The sequence below is a fragment of the Rhinolophus sinicus genome, chromosome 2 (assembly GCF_057876585.1).
Source record: "Rhinolophus sinicus isolate RSI-liver-muscle chromosome 2, RSI-T2T, whole genome shotgun sequence".
Lineage (NCBI taxonomy): Eukaryota > Metazoa > Chordata > Mammalia > Chiroptera > Rhinolophidae > Rhinolophus > Rhinolophus sinicus.
The window spans coordinates 97,406,314-97,419,813 of NC_142502.1; the positions used below are offsets into that span (position 1 = coordinate 97,406,314).

Consider the following 13,500-nt stretch of genomic DNA (forward strand, 5'->3'; position numbering starts at 1 on the left):
CCAATTGTTTCAGCAGCTTTTATGTCTTCTAGAACTTCTTGTGAGCAAAATCATAGAATATGTCCTCTTTTGTGTCTGGCATTTCTCACTCACCACAATGTTGTTGCTTTTTTTAATTTTTAACTTAACATTTAATGAAAACAGAGCATTTAACAGGTTCTATGCACACATGGTTCTAATATTGATTTGCTGTTACCTTATTTTTAAAAAGGGGGCAGTGGGGAGATACAGAGGCTAGGTTGCCCTGGCCCGGATGCGAGTTACACAACTCCGATGTCCTCGAGTCTACAAATTATCAACTGAAACCAATACAGCCTGTTTCTACCTACATATCAAACTTTCTTTTGCCTTTTAAAACTATCATATGGGCACATTCCTGAGGCGAAAGCTTCAGGCCAATGGGTTTTTAAGGGCTGCTTAAGAACCAGAACTAAGGATACAGCCTCTAGTTCAAAATATGCTCTTCCTTCTAAAAATGTGACACAAAGAATAATTTACACCAACTGCTTTTTATTATTGAGTTTCAAAAACCTTTCACAAGATGTTTAAAAAAAAGGAAAAAAAAACAACCAAAAATCTTTACAACCACAGCTAATGCAGTTTTTTCCATGTTCCAGCTCCAAACCCATTGTGTGCAAAGCCCATTTTTCCATGCACCTAAATGATAGATACAGGCTATGAAATTCTTTATTCTATTTGTAGCAGTTTATGCGGGTGCAGCCAAACACAAAACTTCAGGACAAATTGTGCACAACTTTACAATGTGGGATTTGAATTTAAAATATTAAACAAAAAACTCTACACAAAACCGATAAAAATTAAGCACAGATGCCAAGACTGAAACTTAAAACCCATGTGTGAAAGGGGGTCTTGTTTCCTTTCAAGTGCTTTATTTTGCTACAGAACAGTCAAAATGAAGATGTAAAGCTTTGTGGTTAGTTTAAATTATACACTCTGGAGATACTATACCAATTTTAAAAGTTACACATAGATCAACAGATGTCCATCAGTTCATCCCGACTGACCCAGACACTCCAGCTGGATCGCCGAAAACAAACCAGGCAGACGTGGAAAGAAAATCCACTTGTGCAATTTTTCTATAGAGTTTACTGATGGGCACACTGCACCCCCGGCCTGTGATGGCTGCTGCTCTCTTGGTCAGAGCTCTGATTGTAAGCTTCACGCCGCTGGCCACCTCCTGAGCCCCGGGTGCTATCGAATTCCTGAAGCTCTACCTCCTCTGTGTCTCCAATTATGTTGGGAACTTCTGGTCTAGAGGGCAGAAGATCTTCTAGTTCAGAAAGCTTATCTGGGTTGTTCCAGTTGTTTTCAGGAAACTGCACATCAAACTTTATGTCAAGATGACCTTTTTCAAAGGGATTACGATACTGTGGCATTCCTTCACTGCGAACGACATGGACACATCCTCGTTCAATCACTTTGCCTGGGGGGGTACTTTACCACAATCTGACGACCATCAAGGTGCTTAAATGTGAACTGAACTCCACACAGAGCTTCAACAAGTCCTATCTTATATGTCATGTGCAAATCATTCCCATCTCTCTGGAACACCTCATGGTCTTTCTCCTGTAGCAAAAGAACAATGTCTCCTGGTTCCACTCTGGGGGCTTGGTCTGCTTCCCTGTGAATGTGATTCTCTGTCCATGTTTCATGCCTTTGTCCACGTGGACTTCAAGAATCTTGACCTCTTTAATCACCTTCTTCCCTTCACATTTTGTACAGCGGTCCTTTTCATTCATTACCTCTCCTTCTCCGTTATAGTCGGAACAGACAGACTGCATGTGCTGTACCATCCCCGGAGCCAGCTGTCTGATCATGATGCGAACACCTCGACCCCGACAGGCACTACACTTCTGCAGGCTCCAGACTTTCCTCCTTGGCCACTGCATGCACTACAGAGTACATTCTTGCTAAGCTGTAGTTTGGTTGTCTTGACATTATACAGATCTTCTAAAGATACTTTGAGTGGATGCATCATGTCTTCTCTTCTGCCATTTCGACTTCTACTCTGATTGCCCATGAAGCCGAACAACACCCCACCAAAAATGTGAGAGAAAATATCATCCATTCCACCTCCTCTGCCGCTGCCTTTCCGAAGACTTTGTTCACCATATAGTCATGTAACTCACGCTTCTCAGGACTTGATAGTACTTCATATGCAAAACTGATTTCCTTGAATTTGCCACCAGCATTTGGATTCTTATCAGGACAGTATTCCTTGGCTAACTTTCTATGTGCCTTCTTCAGCTCGTTCTCGCTGGTGCGGGTGGGCCGCCCAGGGTGTCATACAGCTTCATGTGGACCACGTTTGCCGTGGTGACCGGCAGACGGAGCACACCTCAGCAGGGTACGCTGCAGCGCAGGCCGAGTCACCACAATGTTTTTGAGGTTCATCCATGCTGTTCCATGTATCAGTTCCTTTTTGTTCCTCAGTAATATTCTTTTGCTAGAATGTACCACATTTGTTTATCAATTTACCTGTCGACATTTGGGTTACCTTCCAACTTGGCTATTTTGAGCAACGCTGCTGTGATCATTCCTGAATAAGTCCTTTAATGGACATACATTGTAATAGTTTGCTAGGACTGCCATAATTAAGTGTCACAGAGTGGATGGCTTAAATAACAAAAGCTTATTTTCTCACAACTCTGGAAGCCAGAAATCCAAGATGAAGGTGTCAGCAGGGCTGGTTTTTGCTGAGTGTCTCTCCTTGGCTTGCAGATGGCTGTCTTCTCCTCCCTGTGCTTTCACTCGGTCTTCCCTCTGTACTTAACTGTGTCCTCATCTCCTCTTCTTATAAGGACACCAGTCATTTGGTTTAGGGCCCACCCTAATGACCTCATTTTAACTTAATTGCCTCTTTAAAGAACTTATCTCCATATACAGTCACATTCTGAGGTACAAGGGGTTAGAACTTGTATGAATTTGAGGGGACTCAATCCAGCCCTTAACAAGCATTTTCCTTTCTCTCGGTTAAATACTTAGATATGAAATTGCTGGGTCATAGGGTACGAGGACCTGAAACTTTATGAGAAATTGCCAGACAAATTTCCAAGTGATGGTATCATTTTAACCACCCTCCGCCCCACCAATGTATGAGAGTTTCTGGTTCCTTTATATCCTTGGCAACATTTGGTATTGACAGTCTTTTTAATGTTGGCTATTCTCACAAATGAGTACAGGACTCTCGCTGTGCTTTGACTTCGCATTCTCCTGATGACTGAGGATGTTGAGCATTTTTTTCTGTGCTTACCAGCCACTACCATATCCTGTCTTAGAGGTGACTGTTCCACCTTTTTGTTTATTTTTATTGGATTATTTTTATTTCTAGGAGTCTTTTAAATATTCTGGATATAAATCCTTTTCCAATTGTTGAATTGCCCATATTTTATCTTTGTGGCTAGACACCATTATTTTCCTAATAGGGTAGACACCATTATTTTCTTAATGGTGTCTTTGGAAGAACAAAAATTTTTGTTTGATGTAGTCCAATTTATATATTTTTAAATGTTTAATGTTTTCTAAGTACCAAGAATCTTTGTCTACCCCAGAGTCATAACAGTATTTGTCTTACGTTTCCTTTTAGAAGCTTTCTAGCTTTCGCTTCTATGTTTAGATCTATAATCAATGTTTCATTAATTTTCATGTATTGAGGTTCATTTTTGCCCCATATGGATATTCAATTGTTTCAGCAGCATTCGTTGAAATATTTTTCTTCTCCATTGAATTGCTTTGGCACTTTTTATTTAAAAAAAAAAATCAATTAAATATATAAGGTAGATCTATTTCTGAACTCTCGATTCAGTTTTACAGATCTATTTGGTTATCGGTTAACTAACACTATACTCTTTTAATCACTGTTGCTTTATATCAAGTCTTAGAATCAGGTAGTGCAAGTTCTCCAATCTTTTCTTTTCCTTCACAGTTTTTTTCTGGTTATTCTAAGTCCTTTGTTTTTCCATAAAATCTTAGAATCAGCTTATCAGTTTCTACAGAGAAATTATTTTTTGGGCATTGTGTTGAACTTATGTACAAATATTAGGAGAATGGGCATCTTAACATTATTGAGTCTTCTGATCCATGAATATGGTATGTCTCTTCATTTAGTTGGTTTCCTGGATTGGTACTTCGTATTTCTCATGTTTTCTATGTTAATTTTCATCTCTTTTTGTTTTTTGTACTTCCCAAAACATTTTGTCAATGTTAACTTCCAACTATTTTATTAAGTTATTTTTTATCTCTATCATATTTTTAATGACAAAAGGTACTATTTGTGTCCTCAGAGGAGTCTCATTTTATAGTATTCTATTCTAGTTTCATAGATGTCTTCTCTTTTCTTTCTAAAGATATGATGTATAGGGCTTTTAAATGGTTTAATTCAGGGCCCTGTTTTATCTATTTCTCTCGTGTCGCTTTATATGTTTAGATTTTTGTGCTACTTATTAGAGGCTTTCCAAACAGGTGTTATTGCACACATTTCATATTATTCTTTCCATTTTTTCTGTATATTTGCAAATTTTTAAACATTCGAAGTTAAAGAAGAATGACTACAGCATAGAAGTGCTTGGAAATTCTCTGTGTGTGTGTGTGTGATTTGCTAAGTGTTGGATTTTACTCTAGAAGAGTTTCTCAACTTGGGTACTATTGACATTTTGGGCCTTTGTTCTAAGGGCTGTCCTGTGCATTGTAGGATGTTTAGTAGCATCCCTGGCTTTTACCACTAGATGCCAGTAGCACCTCCTCGTCGTTTATGACAACCAAAAAACTTTCTAGACACTGACAAATTTCTCCTGGGAGGCAAAGTCATGCCCATTGAGAACCATTGATCTCTTATGTTGGTGTAAAAGTAAGTGCGGTTTAAAAGGTTAAAAATAATAGCAAAAAGCGCAATTACTTTTGCACCAACCTAATAGAATAATCAGGCAAAGCCTCTGTACTTTTTGAAGGATGCGCAGCTCTCAGCATCCCTAGTACTTTTCTCGTCTACTAGTCATTTCCCCCAGAAATGAATCTGCTAACATTCCTATCTGGGGTGTAGACAAGGGATAACGTGGCTACTAATATTCTTAAATCACAGTTGCTGCTGTGGTAAGTAATCATTGATATGGAATAAGAACTTCAGAATATCTCCCAGAATGTGGAAAGAAAAAGTAATTTAATTTTAAAATGATCATCTACAAAACAATAAGGAATAGGGAGACAATAAATGCATGAGTGGTTTTCCTGAAGGACAGGCCAGTAGAATAAAATTAGAATTAATGATTTAAGATGTTGTAGGAGAAAACCTTCCTGAAGTGAAGAAAATCGTGTGTGCTGATTAAAAGGACTTACTGCATCCCAGACAAAATCAATCAGAAGAGATCTATGTCCTATCAGTCAAGATAGGCTCGTTTCTGCTGGAGCTGTTAAGTGGCATCACGTGAAACAAGTTTATTTTTTTCCTGTGCAATGGCTGCTGAAGGGCCAGTCCTTCCAGTACACTGTCCTCCAAGCTCGGTTCTTCAATCTTATGGCCTCTCCAAATCAACAAGTGTTTCTACAGCAAGAGAAGAAAGATAAGCAATTAAATGCTCCCATCCAGAAGTGACACTTCCATTTACATTTCTGTGGACAAAACAAGTCAGACTGTCTTGCCCAATTTCAAGGGGGCTGAGAAATATGATTCTCCTAAGTGTGTAGAAAGAAAGATAATTGAATACAGCCTCTAGGCATAGCTGGCAAAATTTATTCTTCTATGACTATTAAGAAAAAAATCTAAGGGGGATCAAATATATGGTGATGGAAGGAGAACTGACTCTGGGTGGTAAACACACAATGGGATTTATAGATGATGTAATACATAATTGTGCACCTGAAATCTATGTAATTTTACTAACAATTGTCACCCCAATAAATTAAAAAAAAAGAAAATTAAAACATTAAACTCTATAACATTTAAAAAAATCTATAATCATCAATGTTCAAAAGAAGAAAGAAGTTACTTGCAAAGGACTTAAAAAAAAATTTTGGTTTCAAAGTTTCCTACCGCTGCACTAAATGCTACTAACGACAAATTAACCTCTCTTGAGAACAGGGGGAAATATTTTGATCTAGTAATTTTATGCCTCATTAAATTGTCCTAATTTTGTAAAGACAACCCAAAGAGTTTTCATAGGAAAGAACCTAAGGTATTTTTCCTTAAAAATATACATTGAAAATGATCTTCAGTTCACTGAGATAAAGTAAAAAACGAAATGACAAAGCTGTGGTTTAAAACAACAGAGTAAATCAGAAACAAGTCAGACTAAAGATAAGCTCAAGTAACTGCTGTAATTCTGTGTTAAAGATAAAGAAACTTACGTCTGTAATTGTTGCTAGTGCCTAGAAATGTAATTGAGTTTTGCATATTGATCTTGTATTTGGTGACTTGATAGATTCTCCTATTATTTCTAATGCCTTATTGTATATATCTTTGGAGTTTCTTCATATCACCTGCAGACGCTAGTTTTATCTCCTTCCTTAGGCCTTCCTTTGCTCTTGTCTTAGGTATTGCTTCAGCTTTTCACTGTCTGATGACTAGAAGAGGTGGTAATGAGTCTGCTGGTCATGCTCCTGAACTTGAAATCAATACTCCCACATTTCCAGCCAGGGTTTTCACCGTGCCATCCATTGCTCCCAGGCAAGCAGAAAGCACACAGCAGCCTGTTCCTCTGTGAATTTTCATCACGAGTTATTTGGAAATGTGATTTTAATTTTTCCAATGTGTACTGTTAGTTACATTTTTGCCATTTATTCCTAATTTAACTTCATCATGGCTGCAAAATGTGGGCTATATTCTGAGATGGAATGTGTAGTGAATGGTGTCCAGATTCCCTCGCGGCCATTTCGCTAAGCTCTGCCAGTGCGGTTGAAGCCCAGTGTTTAGTGTGAATCCCAGGCAATCTTGAGAAAAAACTTTGGGCTGATCTTTGTGCACTTTTCTCCCATGTGATAAACCCTTACTATTTCCTTTCCTGTGTAATAATTTGTTTTTCTGGAATTTAAATAATTGTCTTTAAAACAAATTTTTTTTCTTTTTGGTGTTCTGATATAATCCAATCCCCAATTCCTGGTCACATGTTTGAATCTCCTCTCAAGACGTTCTGACATAGCAGGTATTCTGTTGATTCTCTTTCTAAAAAGTCACTCCCGCAGCCTTCAGTTGGAAGGCTGGACTCGCTGCCTTCCACGCCTGATACACAGCTGCCATTGGGGTCTCTCTTCCCTCATGATCTGGGGCTTCCCTTCGTCTCCCCCCTTTTCCTGTTTCTTGTCCCTTTGTTTACTTCTTTGTATGGGTGGATCATATCCTTCAGCAACAACCAGAAAAAGGGGGAATGGAAAATACATTCTGAGGCTCTTTCTATCTAAAATATCTCTTTTTCACCTTGAAACTAGTAGTTTGACGCACTGTTTTGAGCTGGTAATTCTTTGTCCTCAGAATTCTGAAGGCGCTGCTCTAATCTCTTCTAGCCTCCATGGTTGTTGAAAAGTCTGACTGTCGCGTCCAGCGCAACATGGGCAGTGAGGGTGCGAGAAGGGGCGGTTTGAATTAAGATTTTAAGAAAGAAACAAACAGAGACTTAATGCAGTTAAATCTCTCCGAAGGCCAGGGGTGTCTCAGTCTCAGAGGACTGGAGCCCAGAATAAGGCTGACTGAAGGTTTTTATTGATAGGTATACAAATACAAGAAAGTAACTTTGTTTCTTACATGGTCTGTGAGACTCATACATCATAACAGAAAAACGTTTATTCCAATCACCCTTTATCTGTAAACAGCCGAAGGACAAGGCCCCAAGATGTCTTACCTAAGGTATGTACCTTCTCATGGTCATGGTCAAGTCTCTCATTGTAACAGCTCCGTTGAGATAAGTGAGAGAACTGATCTTTGTTGTCTTTATGACTTTTCTCACAAACAGGTGCAAGCGAAAAGCCAGAGCCGGCAACAGCTTCTCCCAGGCAGGGGGAAGGGGAGGCAAGGCTCCTTCGCATATTCTTCTAAGGCAGGTATTGGGGGTCCCCACTCGGTTCCGCCTGGCTTAGGTTGTATCTTCCGTGAGATATCTTACCCGTCTTTGGCTGCAAACCATCTTTTGGGGACCAGACAGAGAGACATAAGGTGTAAACACAAGGATGGAACAAAGTCCCAGAAAGGCACATCTCACAGACTCTTCTTTCCTTAAAGAAAGACATGGGGGGACAGTTGGCTAGGCCGTTGTGTGACTACACCTATAATTTTCACATGTCACAGAATATGTTTTTCTTTCAATTTCTTCCACAGTCATTTAAAAACTACGTTGAGCTTTCAGATTATAGTTTGCTGCGCCCTGAGCTGGGCAAGGAGGAATGGACAGACCAACGTGATGCCAGCAGGGTGGGGGTGGTTTGTGGCCAGAGGACACACATTTACTGAGCACCTACTATGTGCCAGGTCAGGTGCCTTCTCCAAAGATGCTGGACAGTCTTGTGCTCCCCTGTGGCCAGGTCATAGGTGCTCAGGTCATGCCCAGCTGATGTGTTTGAGCATCTTTGAGGAGGCTTGTATGTCCTTAACACAGACAGTTTAGGTGGGTATGTGTGTGCGCATCTGCGAGTCCCTTGGGCACACGTTCCCAGCAGCCTGCCCAGGAGGCCAGGATGGGGGGAGAGGAAGCCTGGCTTATATGACTAGGAAACCAGGAGGAACCAAAAGGGAGCCAGGGGACCCCAGGGAAAGGGGCTCACCCGGAGACACTGCCAGAGAGAACCTTTTGGACTGAGAGACAGAGTTGCTGGAAGGGTGGTAGATTCTACACCAGTCATATCCTGCACCCTCCCTCAGTCAGTCCTGGTGACAATGAAGAATCCTGTACCAGGGTTGTCTCAGACTGAACGTGAGGTCAGTGTGTGGGGCCTGGAGCTGGTGACTCACCTGGCTCATATGAGCACTAATACCTCCTTACACCAGCCTTTCTTCTCGTAGGGTCAGCCCTTGGGTGGGGACTGGCACCTCACAGAGAGGGTCAGCCCCACCAGGCTCTGCCAGTGCTGAGTGTGTGATATTGCCCACGAGCCTGGAGAACAAGGCTGCAGGTCAGGGCCATGCCAGGACTTGCCCTCCGGCCCCAGAGCCACTTGCTCTGTACCCTGCTGTCCCATCAGTCCCTGTCACACCCATTCCCCTCCTCCCCATGCCCTTCCTTTCCTCCTCACCCTGGAGCATAGATCAGCCTCAGTAGACTTGGGGCTCTGCAGGCCATACTGCTATTTTCTGGTTGCTGGTGGGAGGGGATACGGAGGTGCCTGGGAAGAGGGAACGGGGCACTGGACCTTATTCTGCTTGGCTCCTCCAGCACCTCTGAGATAGACAAAACGGACAAAGCAAAGGCCTGGGTTAGGATGTGGGAGAGCAGGGAGGGCCGATTCTGTGAGCAGAGAGAAGCAGGGACCTCCAGCTGCAGGTTTTGATCAGGCCCTGCTCGGTGGCGCTCAGCTCCAGGTCTGGGAGAGGCTGCAACTCTCCTCTGTGCCCAGGTGCCCCTTCCCCACTCAGACCTCTTCTGGGGAGGGACTGAGAAGGCCAGGAGCAACCTGTGGTCAAGTAGCAGACGGCTTGTTCTTTCTCTCTTTCTGTGCTTTGCAGGGCCCTGGCTCTCTCTGGTAGGAGAGTCACGCTGAAAGTGGGTGACAAGCTCAAGGGTACTTAGAGGTCTGAGAGAGAGGCCCAAGCCACACTGGTCCTAGGGGTGGTCAGAAACTTTATGTTGGGGGCCTGCCTGGTATGTCAGTGATGTGTTTCCACCTGGGGAGGTTTTGTGGGTGCTGAAGGTGGGAGGAGAGAGGAAGTGGAGATTAAATTCTAGGAAGGAAGTGTAGGGAGGGGGAGAGGAGAGCTAGGAGCAAAGAGAGCAGGGTCCTCAGAGGGGCTGGTGGGAGGGATGGATCAATGGCAGGGGGAGGTGAGGGGGACGGGAGCACAGGAGCAGGGACCTGGCATCATCTCTGTACCCTCAGCTCCCACCATCTAAGGACACTAGAGAAATATTTGTGTAATTAACATACAAACACACAGATGAAAGACTCTAACATCTCTTTCTTTAGTGAATGCTGGCACTTTTAAGATTTAATTTCTAAAAAGATGCAATTTCCAAAGCAAAAGATTTCTTTTTAAATTTTTTTCATTTTTATTTATTTTTTTAAATTTATTGGCGTGACAATTTTTAGTAAAATTACATAGATCTCAGGTGTACAATTCTGTATCACATCATCTATAAATCCCATTGTGTGTTCACCACCCAGAGTCAGTTCTCCTTCCATCACCATATATTTGATCCCCCTTACCCTCATTTCCCACCCTCCACCCCCCTTACCCTCTGGTAACCACTAAACTATTGTCTGTGTCTATGAGTTTTTGTTTCCCATTTGTTTGTCTTGTTCTTTTGTTGTTTTCGGTTTATATACCATATATCAGTGAAATCATATGGTTCTCTGCTTTTTCTGTCTGACTTATTTCGTTTAGCATTGTATTCTCAAGTACCATCCATGTTGTCACAAATGTTCCTATATCATCTTTTCTTATCGCCGAATAGTATTCCATTGTGTATATATACCACAACTTCTTTATCCATTCATCTATCGAAGGACATTTTGGTTCTAGGCCACTGTAAACAAAGCTGCAATGAACATTGGAGCACACGTGTCTTCATGTCTAAATGTTTTCAGATTTTTTGGGTAGATCCCCAGGACAGGGCTTGCTGGGTCACATGGCAATTCTATTCGTAATTTTTTGAGGAACCTCCACACTGCCTTCCATAACGACTGCACCAAGGTCCATAAGTTTAGTACCTATGTTTTCCTCTATACAGTACATTGTGTCAGGTCTTATGCTTAAGTCTTTGATCCATTTTGAATTAATTTTGGTACATGGTGACAGATAGCAGTCCAGTTTCATTCTTTTGCACGTGACTATCCAATTCTGCCAGCACCATTTATTGAAGAGGCTGTCTTTCCTCCATTGTATGTTTTTAGCTTCTTTGTCAAAAATTATCTGTCCATATTTATGTGGTTTTATTTCTAAGTTCTCAATTCTATTCCATTGGTCTATATGTCTGTTTTTCTGCCAAAACCATGCTGTTTTGACTATTGTAGTTCTGTAGTACAAGCTAAAGTCAGGGAGTGTGATACCTCCAGTATTGTTCTTTTTTCTTAAGGTTGCTTTGGCTATTCGGGGTCTTTTGTGGTTCCAAACAAATCTGATGATTTTTTGTTCTATTTCTTTAAAAAATGCCATTGGGATTTTGATGGGGACTGCATTAAATCTGTATATTGCTTTGGGTAATATGGCCACTTTAACTATGTTGATTCTTCCAATCCATGAGCACAGAATGTCTTTCCATTCCTCTGTGTCTTCTTCAATTTCTTTCAAAAATGTCTTATAGTTTTCAGCATATAGGTCTTTCACATCCTTGGTTAAGTTTATTCCTAGGTATTTTATTCTTTTTGCTGCAATTGCAAAATAAATTGTTTTTTGTATTTCTTTCTCTGAGATTTCATTGTTAGTATATAGGAATGCAGTGGACTTTTGTACGTTGATTTTGTAGCCAGCAACTTTACTGTATGCGTTGTTTCTAATAGCTTTTTGGTGGAGTCTTTAGGGTTTTCTATACATAGCATCACATCATCTGCAAAGAGTGATAATTTAATTTCTTCATTCCCAATTTGGATGCCTTTTATTTCCTTCTCTTGCCTGATTGCTCTGGCAAGGACTTCCAACACTATGTTGAAAAGCAGAGGTGATAGGGGACAGCCCTGTCGTGTTCCTGAACGTAGAGCAAAGGGCTTCAGTTTTTCCCCATTAATTATGAGATTAGCTGAGGGCTTGTCATATATGGCCTTTATTATGTTAAGGTATTTTCCTTCTATACCTATTTTATTAAGTGTTTTAATCATAAATGGATGTTGTATCTTGTCAAATGCTTTTTCTGCATCAATTGATAAAATCATATGATTTTTGTCCTTTATTTTGTTTATGTGATGTATCACATTGATGGATTTGCGGATGCTTAACCATCCTTGTGCCCCAGGGATGAACCCCACTTGGTCATGATGAATAATCTTTTTAATGCATTGTTGTATTCGATTTGCTAGAATTTTGTTTAGGATTTTTGCGTCTGTATTCATCAGAGATATTGGTCTGTAGTTCTCTTTTTTTGTGTTGTCCTTACCAGGTTTTGGTATCAGGGTAATGTTGGCCTCATAAAATGAGTTAGGGAGTACTGTCTCTTCTTCAATTTTTTGGAAGAGTTTGAGCAGGATTGGTATTAGATCCTCTTTGAAGGTTTGGTAGAATTCCCTAGTGAAGCCATCTGGTCCCGGACTTTTGCTTTTGGGAAGGTTTTGGATGACGGATTCAATTTCGTTACTGGTGATCGGTCTGTTTAGATTTTCCAGTTCTTCATGTTTCAGCCTTGGAAGGCTATTTGTTTCTAAGAACTTGTCCATTTCTTCTAGATTATTGAATTTGGTGGCATATAGTCCTTCATAGTATTCTTCGATGATCCTTTGTGTTTCTGTGATATCCGTGATAACGTCCCCTTTTTTGTTTCTGATTTTGTTAATTAGTGTCTTCTCTCTTTTTATCTTAGTGAGTCTAGACAGGGGTTTGTCAATTTTGTTAATCTTTTCAAAGAACCAGCTCTTTGTCACATTAATTTTTTCTATTGTCTTTTTGCTCTCTATTTTATTTGGTTCTGCTTTGATTTTTGTTATTTCCTTTCTTCTGCTGACCTTGGGTTTCACTTGTTCTTCTTTTTCTAGTTCTTTAAGGTGTAGCAAGAGGTTATTTATTTGGGATTTTTCTTGTTTTTGAGATAGGCCTGTAATGATATAAATTTCCCTCTTAAAACTGCTTTTGCTGCATCCCCAAAATTTTGGTAGGATGTATTTTCAGCGTCATTTGTTTCTATGTATCTTTTGATCTCTCCTCTAATTTCTTCTTTGACCCAGTCGTTCTTTAAAAGTATGTTGTTTAATCTCCATGCATTTGTGTTTTTTCCCGCTTTCTTTTTACAGTTGATATCCAATTTCAAAGCCTTGTGATCAGAGAATATGCTTGGTATGATTTCAATCTTCTTAAATTTGCTGAGGCTGATTTTATGTCCCAATATATAGTCTATCCTTGAGAATGTTCCATGTACACTAGAAAAGAATGTATAGTCTGATGTTTTAGGATGAAGTGCTCTGTATATGTCAATTATGTCCATTTCATCTAATGTGTCATTTAGGGGTGCTATTTCATTATTTATTTTCTGTTTGGATGATCTATCCATAGGTGTCAATGATGTATTTAAGTCCCCTAGTATAATTGTGTTTTGGCCAATTTCTCTCTTTAGTTCTGTTAGTAGTTGCTTGGTATATTTTGGTGCTCCCTGATTGGGGGCATAAATATTGATGACTCTTATGTCTTCTTGTTGTATAGTCCCA

At 40.4% G+C, this 13,500-nt stretch overlaps 1 long non-coding RNA gene across 1 annotated transcript in view; it reads right to left on the reverse strand.

Moving 5' to 3' along the window:
• Positions 1 to 490: 490 nt before the first annotated feature.
• Positions 491 to 13,500, reverse strand: part of LOC148758822 (uncharacterized) — a 56,187-nt gene continuing 43,177 nt past the window's right edge. Inside the window, exon 2 of the long non-coding RNA XR_016020326.1 lies at positions 491 to 5,557. This is a non-coding gene — a long non-coding RNA (uncharacterized LOC148758822). The remainder of the gene's footprint in view (positions 5,558 to 13,500) is intronic.